Source organism: Mesoplodon mirus (genome assembly GCF_964341445.2).
Source record: "Mesoplodon mirus genome assembly, chromosome: X".
Lineage (NCBI taxonomy): Eukaryota > Metazoa > Chordata > Mammalia > Artiodactyla > Ziphiidae > Mesoplodon > Mesoplodon mirus.
Genome location: NC_138981.1, coordinates 81,941,044 through 81,958,620, shown reverse-complemented (window position 1 = coordinate 81,958,620; position 17,577 = coordinate 81,941,044).

The following is a 17,577-nucleotide window of genomic DNA, read 5'->3' as shown; positions in this document are numbered from 1 at the left end:
CTTCAGGCTAAACGCTTTAGCATGTGGATGTGTCCTCCTGTAAGGAGCCTTGAGAAAGAGAGCAAAGAAGCAAATCATCCACATATTACAACAAAGCAGAACCCCTAGGGAACTTTATATCATTCAGATCAGCCTTCAGGATTTTCGAGAAATAAGGACTTTCGGTACAACCCTGAGGCATTACTGTCTAGGTGAATTGTTTCTCTTCCCAAGTGAAGGCAAGAAAGGTATATTGGCTAGCTTCATTAACTGGAATACTAAAGAATGCACTGCATAAATCAATTACAGTAAAGAATTTGCTTCCAGTGGGAGTGGATGTTAGTAGCCTATGAAAGTTAGAAACAACAGGATGTGGAAGGATAACAATGTTGTTTATTGCTTAGAGGTCCTGGACAAACCTCTACCCTCAGCCGGTAGGTTTTCTCACCAGTAAATAGGGGTATTACAGGGACTAGTACAAGGAATAACGAGGCATTGAGCCTTGTAATCTTCTGTTATGGGCTTTATGCCTTGAGGGCGTTTTACTTATAGGGTATTGATGAATTCTGGGAAGAGGTTTTGAGGGGTCTAATGGGAGGTATGCAGTGAATTTTGTCAACATCAGTTGGAGATTTTGCCCATAAGGAAAGTGGTAGCTGATTCAATCGGGACAAATGATCAGTGTTTCCAGAATCAGCTCTAGTGCTATCAGAGAGGAACAAATAAAAATGCCAAATGGTCATTTAATTCATCTGGTAGGTTACTTTGATGACTCCTGTCAATTTCTAAAATGATTTCCCCCTTTTTGGAGAAATAAATTCTGGCATGATACTTCTCTAAGAAGTCTGCCTAACTAAATGGACAGGGGTGGAGGAACTAAGGAGAAAAGGGTGTGTATCTTTCAAAGGGCCTAAACAAAATGGAATGGGTTCAGAGATAGGAACTTCTGGAGATTTAAAGCAGCAGTGGCTGCTTTACAGTAGAGGTTTTGAGCACTGAGCGTATGGCTCTAGTGTCAGTTAGGACTGGAAGAGATTCATCCCCAGTACAGAAAAATGTTTTTCCAAGCAGATTAAGAGGGAAGATTGGGCAGAGCCCTTGTAGTTCCCTGGAGAATTGAGAGGACATTGCAAAGGCTGGTTAGAGGCCTGAAGGGGCCTAAAACTCTTAAATTTGTTAACAATCTCTTTTCCAATGTCCTGGCTCTTTACAATAATAGCAGTATCTAGGAGTGTTTTGATTTCTTTTAGGAGCCCTCGTTTGCTCAAGTTGAAGATAAGAATTTTGGTGGCAGTAGAAGGGAAGGAGGTGAAATCTGAAACAAAGAAGGCAAGGAAGAAGAGCCTGAGGCTTCGGGAGCCATTTTATCTTTCTTTAATCATCTGTTTGCCTCAGCTAATCTTAAAATCTTATTTTGCAGAGAGGCAATTTTAGTCTCAAAATACCAGTTGAAATAAGCATTCCACTCAGTTCTGGGAAGTTTGGAGCTATCATAGTGCACTTTGGTTTTAGGGAAATTAAGTCTGGGGATTTGAGAAGTTCCCCATAGTGGCCATTGATATTCTAAATTGCCTTTGGTCAGGTTGGTCCATTTACTTAGAAATATGCATGAGGAAGGACCCATGTTTTTAAACATAAAATTGCTTGAGGTCCCTGTAGGGAGGTGCCCTCAAAATACTTAGATAACTGTGATCCCATTTCCTAGAGATTTTTCCCTAAGAAACAATTTTCAAACAGCTTAAATGGCTTACAGCAACAAAGGGTTCAATTCAAATAGTTTGCAAGCCAATCCCAGCCAGTCTTAAGGAGATAGCTTGGTCCCAGAGCCAGGCCAAAGGCTTTAAAAAAAAAAAATTTTTTTTTTTTTAAAGCCAGTATCCAAATGACTAGGCCAAAGACTGAAAAACCGAACACGAGCACTATTTCAGAGAAACAACCCCTGTTCCTGAGAGGGTCAAAGGCTGGCCAGCTTTAGTCAAACAGTCTGATCCCAAATCAGACTGAAGTGCCAAGCAAGTTCTTGCATACAGAGCAAGGCCCTAACCAGAAAGACAAAAATGGATCCCGAGTAAAGGCCAGGGAGCTTCAAATGCAAAGGGGGCATAAGCTCAGATCTAGGAGAAAGATATACCTTCAGACTTAAGGGTTGGCAAGAAAAGCAGTGAGTGACAAGGGGCTCAATTGTGGGTACCATATGTGTTTGCTCACCTGCTCTGGAGCCATAGGGAGTCTGCTCTGGTGCCTGTAAAGGGCACCAAAATGTTGACCAGAAACAAATAGACTGCCAGATATCTTTCCAGCAAAGATAGGATCAGCAGAAAATTGCCATTCACGGTCTGCAACCATGGGAAGCCACGTGCAAGTCCCCACAGGGCAAAGAAGGAGAACATTTTTTATTATAGAGAGGAAAAGGAAATTGGGAGGGCTGTAGTAAACAAAGAGTCCACGTCTTTTCATTGGGTGAGCCCTTGCCAGGAAAGAAGGAGAGTCTTTCCTCTTCCTGTTGGGCTTTGGTATCATCACAGGGTATGAGAGCTCCCCCTTCTGATCTCCCAATTCTAATTGAGGTTTCTGCTTATTAATTCTTTATAGTTCATGTATAATTCACTTGTACAGACATACACCATCAGTGTATATTCATTTGCAGAGAGATACAGATTTATACACATGACTGAAGCAAAGTATCACTTAATGAATTCTTGAAACACTAAAATCTGGTGTTAACTCACTGAGTCATCCAGTAGATCGATTGCTGGTCTTGTGCTGGGTGCATGTTCCTTGAAGCCCCACCAAGTCTTTGAAATAAAACTTTTCACAGAAGTTGGTGGTTTTTATAATAGGCAGGACTTTAAAAATACAATCTTTAGTCTACTAATAGGAGATGCCTCCTAAGCTGAAATGCTAAATTTTGTTTTGATGATTTTTTTTTTTTGCTGCAATCTTCCCAACTTTTATTTAAATGTATTTCCTTTAATCCTAAAGGATGATGTCAAAACTCATTTGGAAGTGTCTTCAGAATTCTCATTAGCAACATGAGGACAATTTTCATTGATTTGGTTGAAGGGAAAGATAAGCACTTCCATATCTATTCTTGAAAGGGAAGATAAAAACCTGCTCTCCAACTGAAGAAGGCAGATTATTGAGTTTCACTGATTTTTTTTGTTCCCTAAAAGAGTTGCTTCACTTTCCCTCACTTTGCTTCCCTCTACCAAATAGTAAAAATGACTTACTCTCTGGTTGAGAACTATACAGCCAGGCCTTGACCTGAGCATAAGGGGAGAAGGACTTCAGATGTAATTCTAGCTGTTACTTACAGCGTGGCTTTTTGCTTGAGTTTCTTTGTGACAGATAAATAAATGATACCATCTAGAGAAAGCTTTCAGAATGTCCCTGAGGGCTGCCTTAGAAAAAGCCAAATCTCTGCTGAATTCAAGAAAGAAAGCAATTTCTGTCCATGCAAAAGACAGGGTAGAACAGTTGGTTGACCACTGTGGGGATTTTAAGAGTATCTGGGGAAAATCTGTTTCCCTGGGGTACGATCTGAGTTTTATTTCATGGATGATGTCTATTGATGCAGTTCTGTCTTTTGTAAATAAGCAAACTTACTATTGCCTAGTGAATCTCAAGAAAAAAGGCAGGGAAAATATAAAGCAGCAATTGCTTTCTACCTGTCAAGTTAACATGGATTTGATGTCAAAATGAAGATAACATTTGTCTTGGGAATCACTTTGAATAATTCAGAAATAATATTAAATGATTAATACCTCATATGTTCTGTCATTCTTGTTCCTACCCGTTCTCATATGATATAACATTATTATACATTGTGCTTCATCCCAAAGAATACCAAAGTGGTTTACAATCACAGTATACTTTTAAATCAGTCCAGGTCTCCTGGTTGAACAATGTATTTGGAATGACAGAATTATAACTTTCTTGGAAGACCCATGCATAATTCACTAGGAGTATCTACAGTACCAAAGAAATTCAGTTTATATATAATTCTTAATAACGGAAAAATCACTCCCTTAGTTGTATGCATGTCAAACTGAGGGAGAGGGTGAAATAGCAATGCTAAGATCATCAGTCTTGTGTAAAACTAAAGGGTAAACATCACCATTCTGCTCCCATCACGGATGGGTTTGTAAAGGAGTGTGTAAAGGGGACTGATGCACATAATAAATTATATAGTTGATGTATCTGCATACATCAATAAGTTATAATACATTGCCATCTGTTCTAGAACTCTAGCTGGATGAAAGGGATTCCTGGACATACAATAACCAGTCTTCTTCTTTTTTTTAAATTTTAATCTTAATTTATTTTATTGAAGTCTAGTTGATTTACAATGTTGTGTTAGTTTCAGGTGTACAACAAAGTGATTCAGTTATCTTCAGTTTTATATATATATATATATATACTTTTTCAGATTCTTTTCCATTATAGGTTATTACAAAATATCGAGTATAATTCCCTGTGCTATACAGTAGGTCCTTGTTGTTTATCTATTTTATATGTAGTAGTGTGTATCTGTTAATCCATACTCCTAATTTATTCCTCTCCCTCCATTTCCCCTTTGGTTTGCTATGTCTGTGAGTCCAATAATCACTCTCCTTAAGTGAGCTGTACCAAGCACATTAAGCCTATACTATGTACCCTGCCTGCTCATTTGCCACTCCCCAAATTTAAACTCTGTATTAATTTAGGTGCTACCACTCATTTTCCTCCATTTTATTGAGATATTAAGGAAAAAAGGAAAACAGATGAAACTGAACAAAATCAGCTGTGGGTGAGAGCTTTTAAGCCTATGTGCTAATAAAATATCACTTATACTTTAAATTTTCTAATAATTTGTGCTCAGCATAATTTTTAATTGAGGAAAAATTTCCAAAGTTCCTCCACTTACAACTTTAAGGTTTAACTACAGATTAAGGGGAATTAGAATTCAGTAGTGTATATAACCATGGTATCAAAACTTAAGGCATGTGAAAGAAATCACTTCTTGGTCTGAAACTGAAGGCCAATATTTATGATACACTGTTATATAATGTAGTTGACTATGGTCAATTTTTCATGAGTATTTTACATGATATGTACTATCATTTGTATCTTAATTTCTTATTGAAGTGTCTAAAGGTAGAAAACATGTATTTTGAAAAATACTTAAAAATTTGGTCTTTTTACCATACCAGATGGCTTTTTTTCCTAGTTATTACAATGTAGTGAAATTTTAACATTTATGTACCCATAGGTTCACAGACCCTTTTATGGAAGATAGGATTTGTGTATATGGTGTTCAAAAGTGCTTAATTCTAAGAACAATATCCAACATTACATAAATGGCTTTATACAGTATAAAGTATGAAAAAGGAAGAACATTGTTGTAATAAAAGTAAAGAAACTGTGGCTCAGCTCTGTACTGCCTCTGTTGAAAGGGATGGAGACAAGCATAGTAAAATGCCAGTATTTTCTGGGGCATTCCCTGGAATGTGATGGGCTAGTCCTGGAAAATGTGAGGAAATTAAGATTGTCATGGGATAAGGTTGTATTGGATGTTTTAATCATCAGTCAGTAAGGAGCTCATAATTGGCTGGTGATCATCCCCTAAACTAGAAGAGAGGAAAAAGGGCTAAGTTAAACACCTCTCTTTTTTTTGGTTTCTAAACATTTACAGTTGTTCAGAAAGTAACAGTACATCCCCCAAATCCTTAAAGTAAGCTAGTTCCCACCCCCACTTCCTTTGCGTTGACTCAACTTTAAAAGTATGGGATCTTATGTGGTATATAAATACAATGCAGTATTACTCAGCCATAAACAAGAATGAAATAAAGCCATTTGCAGCAACATGGATGGACCTAGAGATTGTCATACTGAGTGAAGTAAGTCAGAAAGAGAAAGACAAATACCATGTGATATCACTTATATATGGAATCTAAAATATGGCACAAATGAACCTATCTATGAAACAGAAATAGACTCACGTAGAGAACAGACATGTGGTTGCCGTGGGGGAGGGAAGGACTGGGGGTTTGGGATTAGCAGATGCAAACTATTATATATAGGATGGATAAACAACAAGGTCCTACTGTATAGCACAGGGAGCTATATTCCATATCCTGTGATAAAGCATAATGGAAAAGAACATGAAAAATACTGTATATATATATATATATATGTATGACTGAATCACTTTGCTGTACAGCAGTAATTAACACAACATTGTAAATCAACTATACTTCAAGGATCTTAATAGTTTATTTTGTAGCTAATTGGATGGGAGGTGTTATTTATTTTACATCTATATCAGTTATCTATTAGTGCCTAACAAATTACCTCAAATCTCAGAGCCTTACAACAACAGACACATATTATCTCAGTTTCTGTGGGTCAGGAGTCTGTGTGCAGCTCACTTGAGTCTCTGGCTCAATGTCTCTTATAAGGCTGCCATCACAGTGTCTGCTTGGGATGCCATCATCTCAAGGCTCAACTGGGAAAGAGTCCATTTCCAAGCTCACTCACATGGCTGTTGGCAGGCTTCAGGGTCATTGCCTCGTTGGCCTCTCCACAGCACAACTCACAAAGCTGGCTTCCCTTAGAGCAGAAGAGTGAAAGAAGGAGCCCAAGATGGAAGCCATAGTCTTTTTGTGACTTAGAAGTGACATCCCATAACTTCTGACATATTTTATTTGTTGAAAGATAGTGAGTAAATTCAGCTTACACCCAAGGGGAAGGAACTACAGTAGTTGTGAATATCAAGAGGTGGAGATCACTGGGGGCCATTTTAGAAGCTGCCTGTCACACGTGCACTTTTAGTAACTCTTGAAGCATAGTCCAAAGTGGCCAGTCTGGAGAATGAATTTCTCTGAAATCTATTGTTGCATCTTTAAAATTGCTTTGTACATGTCTATCTTTGGAACCTTTGTAAGGATTGAAGGAACCTCATTTTACTAATATATATTTGTCACAAAGAAAGGCAAAGCGAGGTGGCTTTCCTTCCTTCTGCCCATTGACCACCCCCCTTTTTTGTTGTTTTTTTTTTTTTTTGCAGTACGTGGGCCTCTCACTGCTGTGGCCTCTCCCGTTGCGGAGCACAGGCTCTGGACGCGCAGGCGCTCACGGGCCCAGCGGCTTCGTGGAATGCGGGATCCTCCCGGCCCGGGGCACGAACCCATGTCCCCTGCATCAGCAGGCGGACTCCCAACCACTGTGCCACCAGGGAAGCCCCCCCTCTTTTTTTTTAATAAAGGGGATATTCTTTGTCCTAAGAGCGAGTTACTTGCCAAACATATTGGTAGGGGCGTCAGAGATTATTTCAGCTAGGAGTTAGGCAGTAAAGTGTAAAAAAATACAGGGCAATCAAATCTGATCTATTGTATGGTTGGGTTAGTCACTATTACACAGAAAGCTGGAAATAGCCTTGTTTAGCTTTCTGCTCTCTCAAGGGCCTGAAAGGAGTTGGCAGAGGTGACTTTTCTTCTTTTCTTCCTTTCCTTCTTCCTTTCCTTCTTTCTTTCCTTCCTTCTTTCTTTCTTTCTTTCTTTCTTTCTTTCAGCAGGGATTTCTATACCTTTATCACAGTGTAAAGAAAGTGAAAATGATATGAAGAAGCAAATATTTTTTGGTGACAGCTTTATTGAGCTGTGATTCAGATATAATACAACTCACCTATTTTAAGTGTTACAGAATTCTGCAACCATCACCACAATCAATTTTCGAACATTTTTTGTTACCCCAAAAAGAAACCACTCCCTTTGCCATAACCAACTTCTAGTTAAGTCTCAGTGACCAGATCTCAGTCATATAGCCATTCCCAGAGACTGGAAAGGCAAGCATATAGTTTCTCTAGCATCTCTAGTATTTGTGGGTAAGAGGCAAGGGAGAACAAAGCAGGAGATGGCTGTTGAGTTAGCTAACTGTAGTGGTTAATTTTATGTGTCATTTTGACTGGGCCACAGTGCCCAGATATGTAGTCAAACATTCTGGATGTTTCTGTGAGGGTGTTTTTAGATGAGATTAACATTTAAATCAATGGATTTAAGGGTAAGGCAGGTTACCCTCCATAATGAGTGGGCCTTATCCAATCAGTTGAAGGCCTGAATAGAAGATACACTCACACTCATCTCCCCTGAGCTAGAGGGAGTTCTGCAGCAGATGACCATTAGACTTGAACTGTAACCCTGGCTCTTTTCTGGGTCTTCAGCCTATTGGCCTTTGGACTTGAACTGCAGCATTAGCTCTTCAATGAGTCTCCAACCTACCTGCCCACTCTGGAGATTTTGGACTTGGCAACCTTCATAATCACATGAGCTAATTCCTTTAAATTAGGTCAAGCAGGTAATGTAAATTCAAACCACAAACTCATTGTTTAAAGGCAGGCCTGTGGTTAGGAATTCTTAAAGGAGATTCCCTGCCTACCCCTCTCCCCACAAAGCAAGCAAGACAATACAGACAACTGTCTTTGTTTTCTCCTTGTACCAGTTGTTTACATTTTTCTACTTCTTCCTTTCATTCAAATTGTAGCCATTGGAGACCCATTCTCTGTGAGGAATTTCTCAGTTTCAACTCCACACTTCATGTATACTCTAGGTTTGAGGTCCTATCCCTACTTGGACTTTAAAATCCAAACTTCTAAATTGTTGTGACCAGCAACTTTCCTCAACACGCCTGCAGTATCAGCTCAGAAACTTATTTCTCTGGCTTTCAGCTTCCTCCTCATTCTTTGCCACTGGTGATTTCCTTTCCTTTCATTAGAGCACAGCTATGCTTTTAAAAGGATGTCAGTTAAATCTTATTATTCCAGCATTTCTAGCTGTTTTGTGGTTGGGGAATTTGCAGGTTACCTAGTCTGCCACATTTGTAGAAATGTAAGTTGGACCTTAAATTTTTCAAAATACATATTTTTTATAATAGGTTATTCAGGTTTTCTCTTCCTTTTGACAACAATAAGGACTTTAAAGTGCATTTTTGCTATTGTTGTATCAAGTTTTTTTCTAAAACTTAAAGACAGTTGATATTTCTTTTTTATAATATAAAATTAATTTGTTTTACTGACAACCTCTTTGTTTAGCTTTATTTTTTTCTATCTAATGCTTTCCTTCTGGATTCTATTTTTCTCTTTCTTTCTTTATTTTTTCCTTCCTTCCTTCCTTCCTTCCTTCCTTCCTTCCTTTCTCTCTCTCTTTCTTTCTTTCTTTCTTCCTTTCTTCCTTTCTGACTTTCTTCTTTTTTTCTCCCTCCTTCCCTCTTTGTCTCCTTTCCTTCCTTCCTCCTTTTCTTCCCTCCTTTGCTATCACTCTTGAATGGTAGCTTAAGGGGGAATAACACTACTCTTAACACATTGAAAATATTACTTTATTTTTTCCTAGTACTTAATATTGCTAAAAAAAAGAAGCTGCTCAGTCTAATTTTTCCTCCCATTTAAGATAATCTGTCTTTTTTACTGGTAACTTTTATGATCTTATTTTTATATTTGGTGTTATGCTGTTTTTTTATTACTATGTGTCTAGATGCAGATTTATTTATACTTATCTTACTCAGTAGTCAGAGTACACTTTAGATCTAAAGCTTTGTGTCTTTAGATTTTGGGAAAACCTTAATCATAAGTTCTACAAATATTGATTCTATATCATTCTCTCCTTTACCTTTTTTTTTTTTTTTTCTGAAACTTCCATTAAAGGGATGCTGTTGTCTTCCAATCTATTCTCTATATCTTGGCCACAATTTTCTTCTTTTTGTGTCTTTGTGTCTCATTCCAGGTAAAATTTTCAGTATCACTTTCCAATTCACTAATTATCCAACTGTTTATCCTACTTATCGGGTTTCTTTTGTTCTTAAAGTTTAGATGTTTCATTTCTAGAATTTCTGGTTGGTTCTTTTCCACATCTGCCTATTCATGTTTCAGTTCCACTTGCTTTTTTCCATAATTTGCTGGGGTTTTTTTTAATCAATATGAAATCTTGATGATGATGATGATGATTATTTTTAGTATTCTGAACATCCTCAAAATATTTATCAAACTCATCTCTAAAATTACTTGGTAAAAAGAAAAAGTCTTTTGGCTAGACAAATATTCAGCCATATTTCCTCTGCACCTCACTAGACTTGCAGCTTCTTTTGAGCTCTATCTGCAGGCAGTTTATTTTTTCTAGCCTTCTTTCTAGATCATGATAAATCCATCCTAGATCCCGGATTTAAACAATAAACCTTACTCACTTCCTTTCTTATTTCTATAGCACTTTTAGCCCATGTTACCCCACTGGAGGTAAACTCTTAGCCATCCCTACTTTGCTTCTAAGACCTAGGACCAGCAGGCCAGTGGCTCCAGGGCTTCCTATCACTTTTCATTTCTATGTAATTTCTGGTCCACAGAGATGGTTTTTGTTTATTTGTTTGTTTTTTCTTTTAAGCTTAGTTGTGTCTTAGTTTTATTTTTCTGTATTTTATCTAGAATTGCAGTGTGTTTGGAGCATTGGAGATACATCAAATTGTGACCTGTGCCACTTCACCTAAAGTGTTAAAAATTTTTTTTGACTATTTGTAATTTTACTTTTACTTATTTTTTTCAAAATAAATTATTACAATTATTTAGGGTATAAAAGAAAACTTCCTGGACTTTGGATAACCACTGTAAAATTGTTTACTCTTGAAATAGCTTAAAATAAGTTTTTATTTGGAGAACCTTTTGAACTGTGTCATATTTTCCAACAACAAACATTACAGTGTCACATTCATATTATCATATTACTTTTAAATAAAATATAAGGTACTCAATATTTTAAAGGCTTATTATAGAAATCTTCAGATAGAAAAGTTAGAGCTATTAGTATAATGAATCCTCATGTATCCATCACCTAACTTCAATTGTTATCACTATTCTGATATGCTTGATTTATCGATCCCTTCTCCACCAACGTTTCATTCTGCTTGTTTGTGTTGGAGCATGTCAAAACAAATTTCAGCTATGATATCATTTCAACCATATATGCTTCATAATATATCTTTTTTTTTTTTTTTTTTTTGCGGTACGCAGGCCTCTCACTGTTGTGGCCTCTCCCGTTGCGGAGCACAGGCTCCGGATGCGCAAGCTCAGCGGCCATGGCTCACGGGCCCAGCCACTCCGCGGCATGTGGGATCTTCCCGGACCGGGGCACGAACCCACGTCCCCTGCATCGGCAGGTGGACTCTCAACCACTGCGCCACCAGGGGAGCCCCCTTCATAATATATCTTTAACAGACAAGACTTTAAAAACTATAATCACAACATCATTATCATCCCAAGAAAAGTAACAATAATTTGTTAATATCATCTAATATGTTCGTGTTTACTTTTCCCCAATGACCTCAAACATGTCTTTTTACCATTGGTTTGTTTGAATCAGGATCCAATAAAGGACACATTGAAGTTGTTGATATGTCTCTTTGATCTATTTTAATCAATAAATTTTTCCCCTCACCCTTTTCTCCCCCATGCCATTTATTTGTTGAAAAATCTGAGTCGATTACAGGACATAGCAATTTTATTTGCAAAATTAGTTAGAAACAATTACATTTTCTGGAAAATGGGCTTACTGTCTTTCAATGTGTAGACAGGTTGTGAAAGACCTGGGAAGGAACACTCTGAAAAATAATTTTTAACCTGTCATTTAATATTAAAGTAGACTATGCTGTATTAGTTATTTATTATTGTGCATCAGTCTAAAACTTATCAGGTGAAAACAACAAGGATGTTATCTCATACAGTTTCGGGGGTTCAGGAATTTGGAAGCAGCTCAGTTGGGTGCTTGCTCAGGATCTCTCAGGAGGTTGCAGTCAAATCGTTGGCCATGGCTGCAGCTTCTGAAGACTTGACTAGGGCTATAGGATTCTCTTCTATGATGGCTCAGTCACATGGCTGTTGGCAGAAGGTTACAGTTCCTTGCCACCCGGATGTATCCATGGCTTCCCCAGCATGAGTGCTCTGAGGAGGAAGTGGCTAAGACAAAAGTTATAGTCTTTTGTAACCTGATCTTAAAGCTATATACCATTACTTCTGCGATATACTATTGGTCATACAGACCAACACTGGTACAATCTGGGAAGAGAGTGTGAATACCAGAAGGTAAGAAACAGTGGGGACCACCTTGGTGGCTGGCTATATAAATGGGCAGTAAAGAAGAAATAAATTGACTTATCATTCTATCACTGATCTTAGAAGTAATGCAATTTATTTCCTTGCAGTAGGCACCAGGGTAGGGTACTGATATGACAGTATTAATGGAAAACCTTTGTTTTCAAATTCCATTCACATTTTATATATGGTAGGAAAGTACTTTTTGTCATATGAGCATTTCTGACACTGTACTTAGTGAAAGGATGCAGCTGTCTTCAATATAAGAAACAATAACCTCTAAGGACCCTTCCAACTCTACAAGCCTGCTTTTCTAAGATGTAGTCCCAGGAATAATAATCTTTTTTTTAAACAAATTATTTTATTGAAGTGTAATTGATTTACAGTGTTTTGTTAATCTTTGCTGTACAGCAAAGTGATTCAGTTATACATGCAAATACATTTTTTTCATACTTTTCCATTATGGTTTATTACAGGATATTGGATATAGTTCCCTGTGCTACAGAATAGGACCTTGTTGTTTATCCATTCTATATATAATAGTTTGCATCTGCTAATCCAAAACTCTCAGTCCATCCCTCCCCTACCACCATCCCCCTTGGCAGCCACAAGTCTGTTCTCTATGTCTGTGAGTCTGTTTCTGTTTCATTGATAAGTTCATTTGTGCCATATTTTAGATTTCACACATAAGTGATATCATATGGTATTTGTCTTTCACTTTATGACTTAATTCACTTAGTATGATAATCTTTAGGTCCATCCATGTTGTTGCAAATGGCATTATTTCATTCTTTTTTATGACTGAGTAATATTCCATTGTATGTATGTACCTCATCTTCTTTATCCATTCATCTGTCGATGTACATTTAGGTTGTTTCCATGTCTTGGCTATTGTGAATAGTGCTGCTGTGAACATAGGGGTGTATGTATCCTTTTTGAATTATAGTTTTCTCTGGATATAGGCTCAGGATTGGGATTGCTGGATCATATGGCAACTCTATTTTTAGTTTTTTGAGGAAACTTCATACTGTTTTCCATAGTGGTTGCACCAATTTACATTCCCACCAGTAGTGTAGGAAGCTTCCCTTTTCTCCACATCCTGTCCATTATTTGTGGATTTTTTTTTCTGTTAACCACTTTACTTAGATTTCATGGTAACCATATGCAGTAGCTACTATTGCAGTTTCCATTTTACAGATGGGGATACTGAGGATTGATGACATCAAACAGAAAGTGGGGAGGGGGCAGGGATTGCGAGGAGTCGTTCAATATACCTGGTTCAATCTCTGTGAATTCTGATTTCTGTCCCTTGCCTCTTCTTTTCACTTTTTTTAAAAAAAATCTTTATTGGAGTATAATTGCTTTACAATGTTGTGTTAGTTTCTGCTGTACAACAAAGTGAATCAGCTATATGTATACATATATCCCCATATCCCCTCCCACTTGAGCCTCCCTCCCACCCTCCCTATCCCACCCCTCTAGGTCATCACAATGCATCCAGCTGATCTCCCTGTGCTATGCAGCAGCTTCCCACTAGCCATCCATTTTACATTTGGTACTGTATATATGTCAACACTACTCTCTTACTTTGTCCCAGTTTCCATGTTCCCCCCGTGTCCTCAAGTCTGTTCTCTATGTGTGCGTCTTTATTCCTGCCCTGCCACTAGGTTCATCAGTACTGTTTTTTTAGATTTCATGTATGTGTGTTAGCATACGGTATTTTTTTCTTTCTGACTTACTTCATTCTGTATGATAGACTCTAGGTCCATCCACACCTCTGCATATGGCACAATTTTGTTCCTTCTTATGGATGAGTAATATTCTGTTGTATATACGTACCACATCTTCTTTATCCATTCTTCTGTTGATGGACATTTAGGTTGCTTCCATGTCCTGGCTATTGTAAATAGTGCTGCAGTGAACATTGTGGTACATGACACTTTTTGAATTATGGTTTTCTCAGAGTATATTCCCAGTAGTGGGATTGCTGGGTTATATGGTAGTTCTATTTGTGGATTTTTTAATGATGGCCATTCTGACTGGTGTGAGGTGGTACCTCATTGTAGTTCTGATTTGCATTTCTCTAATAATTAGCGATGTTGAGCATCTTTTCATGTGCTGTTGGCTATCTGTATGTCTTCTTTGGAGAAGTGCCTATTTAGATCTTCTGCCCATTTTTTGATTGGGTTGTTGCTTTTTTGCTGTTGAGTTGTATGAGCTATTTGTATATTTTGGAAATTAAGCCCTGTTGGTCACATCATTTGCAGATATTTTCTCCTAGTCCATAGGTTGTCTTTTCCTTTTGTTTATTGTAGGTGTGATAATCTTATACGTAGGAGTCAAACCATTAGGATCCCGTGGCATTTCAAAAATGATCTCAGCAACAAAAGTGAATGAACTACTCAGAAAACACAATCATGAGTTATTTGTTAGCATTTTTTAAGCCGTTAAACTTTTCATTAGCACAACATAGTTAATATTCTAGGCATGTATTATTAATGTTATTTTGTCATTATGGAAACAGGAAAAAGAGTACTTGTAGTAATACCATGGATTTCAAAAATGTCATCAGAACAAGAATTATGCATGCATGAATGAGATGTTCGTTTTTTATTGCTTCTTATTTTCACTATATTAATATGCACACTTAGTCATATAAATTTAAGGCATGGCCAAAGGTGGAATACTATAGATACAATAAAGGTATAATGAACATATTTTATCAGTAAGTATTCACGAGCTATTTTTTCATAATTCAAATAATAAGACATTAGAACTGGTTGAGACCTTAAAATGCATATCATTTTATCCCTTAATTTTAAGACTCAGGTAAAGTGATTTACCACAAATCAAAAGGCAAATTTGTAGCTGAACCTTAACTAGAACTGGGAACAAGACTCCTAAGTCTTATTCCCGAGATCATTCTAATACACTGTACCACTACTCAAATCACTAAAAACAAGACTTTCAGTACCAGCTATAAAGTTTTATTAAATTCAGTGTAGTTTATAAGGCAAACTACTATAACATCAGCATGAAAACAAAACCAAAATTAATCTAAATTCCAATTTTATTTGAAGCAAAGAAACATATTACATAAGGGATGAAGGGCCTATTTTGTCTCTTTTTGACCACTGATAAACTGAAGAAATCAGCTGTTGGGCAAGCACCCAAATACTGATAATCCAAAACAAATTTTCTTTGGTAACTTTCGACTCATATAAGGACCTTGAAGAAATAAAAACAGCATTAAATTCCATTTTAATGATCAGGAACCACAAAACAAAATGATAGAATTTCTACAGAGAAATTACTATTATTATTATTTTTTACTCTCCTTGTTTGCAAGGAATGTAAAGCAGCCTATTGAGGAGCACATACAATAAAGTAATGAGAAAATGTAAATAGGAACTATCAGGACCAAAATAAAATCATGAACAGAAAGCCAAGATTGGGGAAAATCAGGCCATGAGAATTTGCATAACTCCTGAAGTTGAGCTTCAAATTTAGGCCTGAGATTCCTGGAAATCAAAAGGAAAAAAGAAACATAGTCATTTTCATGATCCTCAAAAAAGTTTTTAAAGTACCAGTTGGATTCTAAACAAAATTCAACAGACATGGAGGTTTCTGTTAGGAATACTGATTGATACAGTGGACAACCATTTCCATCTACAGCAAAATTTGTAGTGAAATTCTTATTGTTTCTTGTGTTCTTTGAAAATTACCCTGATGTTAACACATATTTGACTTGGTGAAGTTTATTTCTGAAGGGCTAAGGTAGCAAAGGCCTTAGACATACCATCCTGATAGCCTAGCTTAATCTAAGAGCAGAATTCAAAATATCCAGAAAAGTGAGGGAACTGAATATAATTTGAATCATTCCCCATGAATATCATAAAATGTGGTTATGAGTGCTTTAATTAGAAAACCACATATCTACTATATAAATAATAAATAATTATTATTGGTGTGGTTATAAAATGACAGTAATTTCAAATAACTACTAAAGGATAAATTATATAATAAAAAGATTGAATAATCTCAGTTCAAGAGATCACATTATTTTAATAAAACATGAGTGTTGGTGGGGATTGGTGGTGACAGAATAAACACATATTAAGACATCCTATATAGAGGAGATCAATTCACACTTTTTTTGTGTGTGTGGTATGTGGGCCTCCCACTGTTGTGGCCTCTCCCATTGTGGAGCACAGGCTCCGGACGCACAGGCTCAATGGCCATGGCTCACGGGCCCAGCCGCTCCGTGGCATGTGGGATCTTCCTGGACCAGGGCACGAACCCATGTCTCCTGCATCGGCAGGTGGACTCTCAACCACTGCACCACCAGGGAAGCCCCACACATATTTTTGATGTTTGTGGAGATATAGATGTCAACTTTTAACATGTAAATATAAGCACTTGTAACATAAATCCAGTAGTGGGCTGGAGCTATCTCTGCATTCAGTTACATCATGTTGGTGACTTGAAATTGGCCATAGTGGGAGTATTTACACAATCAAAATCAGCAATTGGCAAATATTACAGAAACACAAATCACGGCTTTTTGGGGAGACCAGTTTGGGGAGACCAGTTTGGGGAGACCAGAATAGAACATCACATAATAATACTACCATATACAACTTCCATATCACTAGATTAAAAAGAGAAAGAAAACAAGCACCAGGAAAACTGGAGAAATGAGGAAACAAATTTAAAAAGCAATGACTATATTAAATCTGGACATATTAAACACTGAAAGTATCAAATAGCATGCCAAAATTAAGATGAAATATATCACTTATCATGATAAGTGTGAATGGATTAAACCCCCTTAATACAAGACCAATATTTTAAGAACAGATCAGAGAAAGGTTAAAAATAAAGTGAAGAGCAAAACTATACCAGGCAAATGAAAATGAGAGAGAAAAGAAAGATTCGCAACTTCAACACCAGGCAAAGTAGAATTAAAAGCAAAGAGGATAAAACTACATTGAGAAAACCAATTTTTATGGATAAAGCAATGCTTAAGTATTAAATAAGACAACATCAAAATATATATAATGCAAAAGTTGTTGACTATAAGGGAAAGTTGACAAAAGCACAACCATCAGGAGAGATTTTAGCATGTCTCTCATAATATTTGACAAATTAAAGGATCTTACTACTTTCCCCAAATTGGAAATTATATAAATCATTCTTTGAAAAAAATGCGTAAAACCAGATATTAATAGCAGAGTTATAAATTGAAAAAAATCAAACCATTAAACAACTAAAAATCACTGTCCTATAACTATTGGATCTACGAGAAAATCAAGCTTAGCTTAAATCACCATTCAGAAAATATTGCCAGTGAAAACAATACTATCAAAATTTCTGAAGCCAAATCTGTATTCAGAGGAAACTTACTAGTTTTAGATGCATTTATTATTAAACAGGACAGAATGAAAATAACGTTCATCTCAAGAGGTTGGAAAAAAAGAGCAATTTCCCTT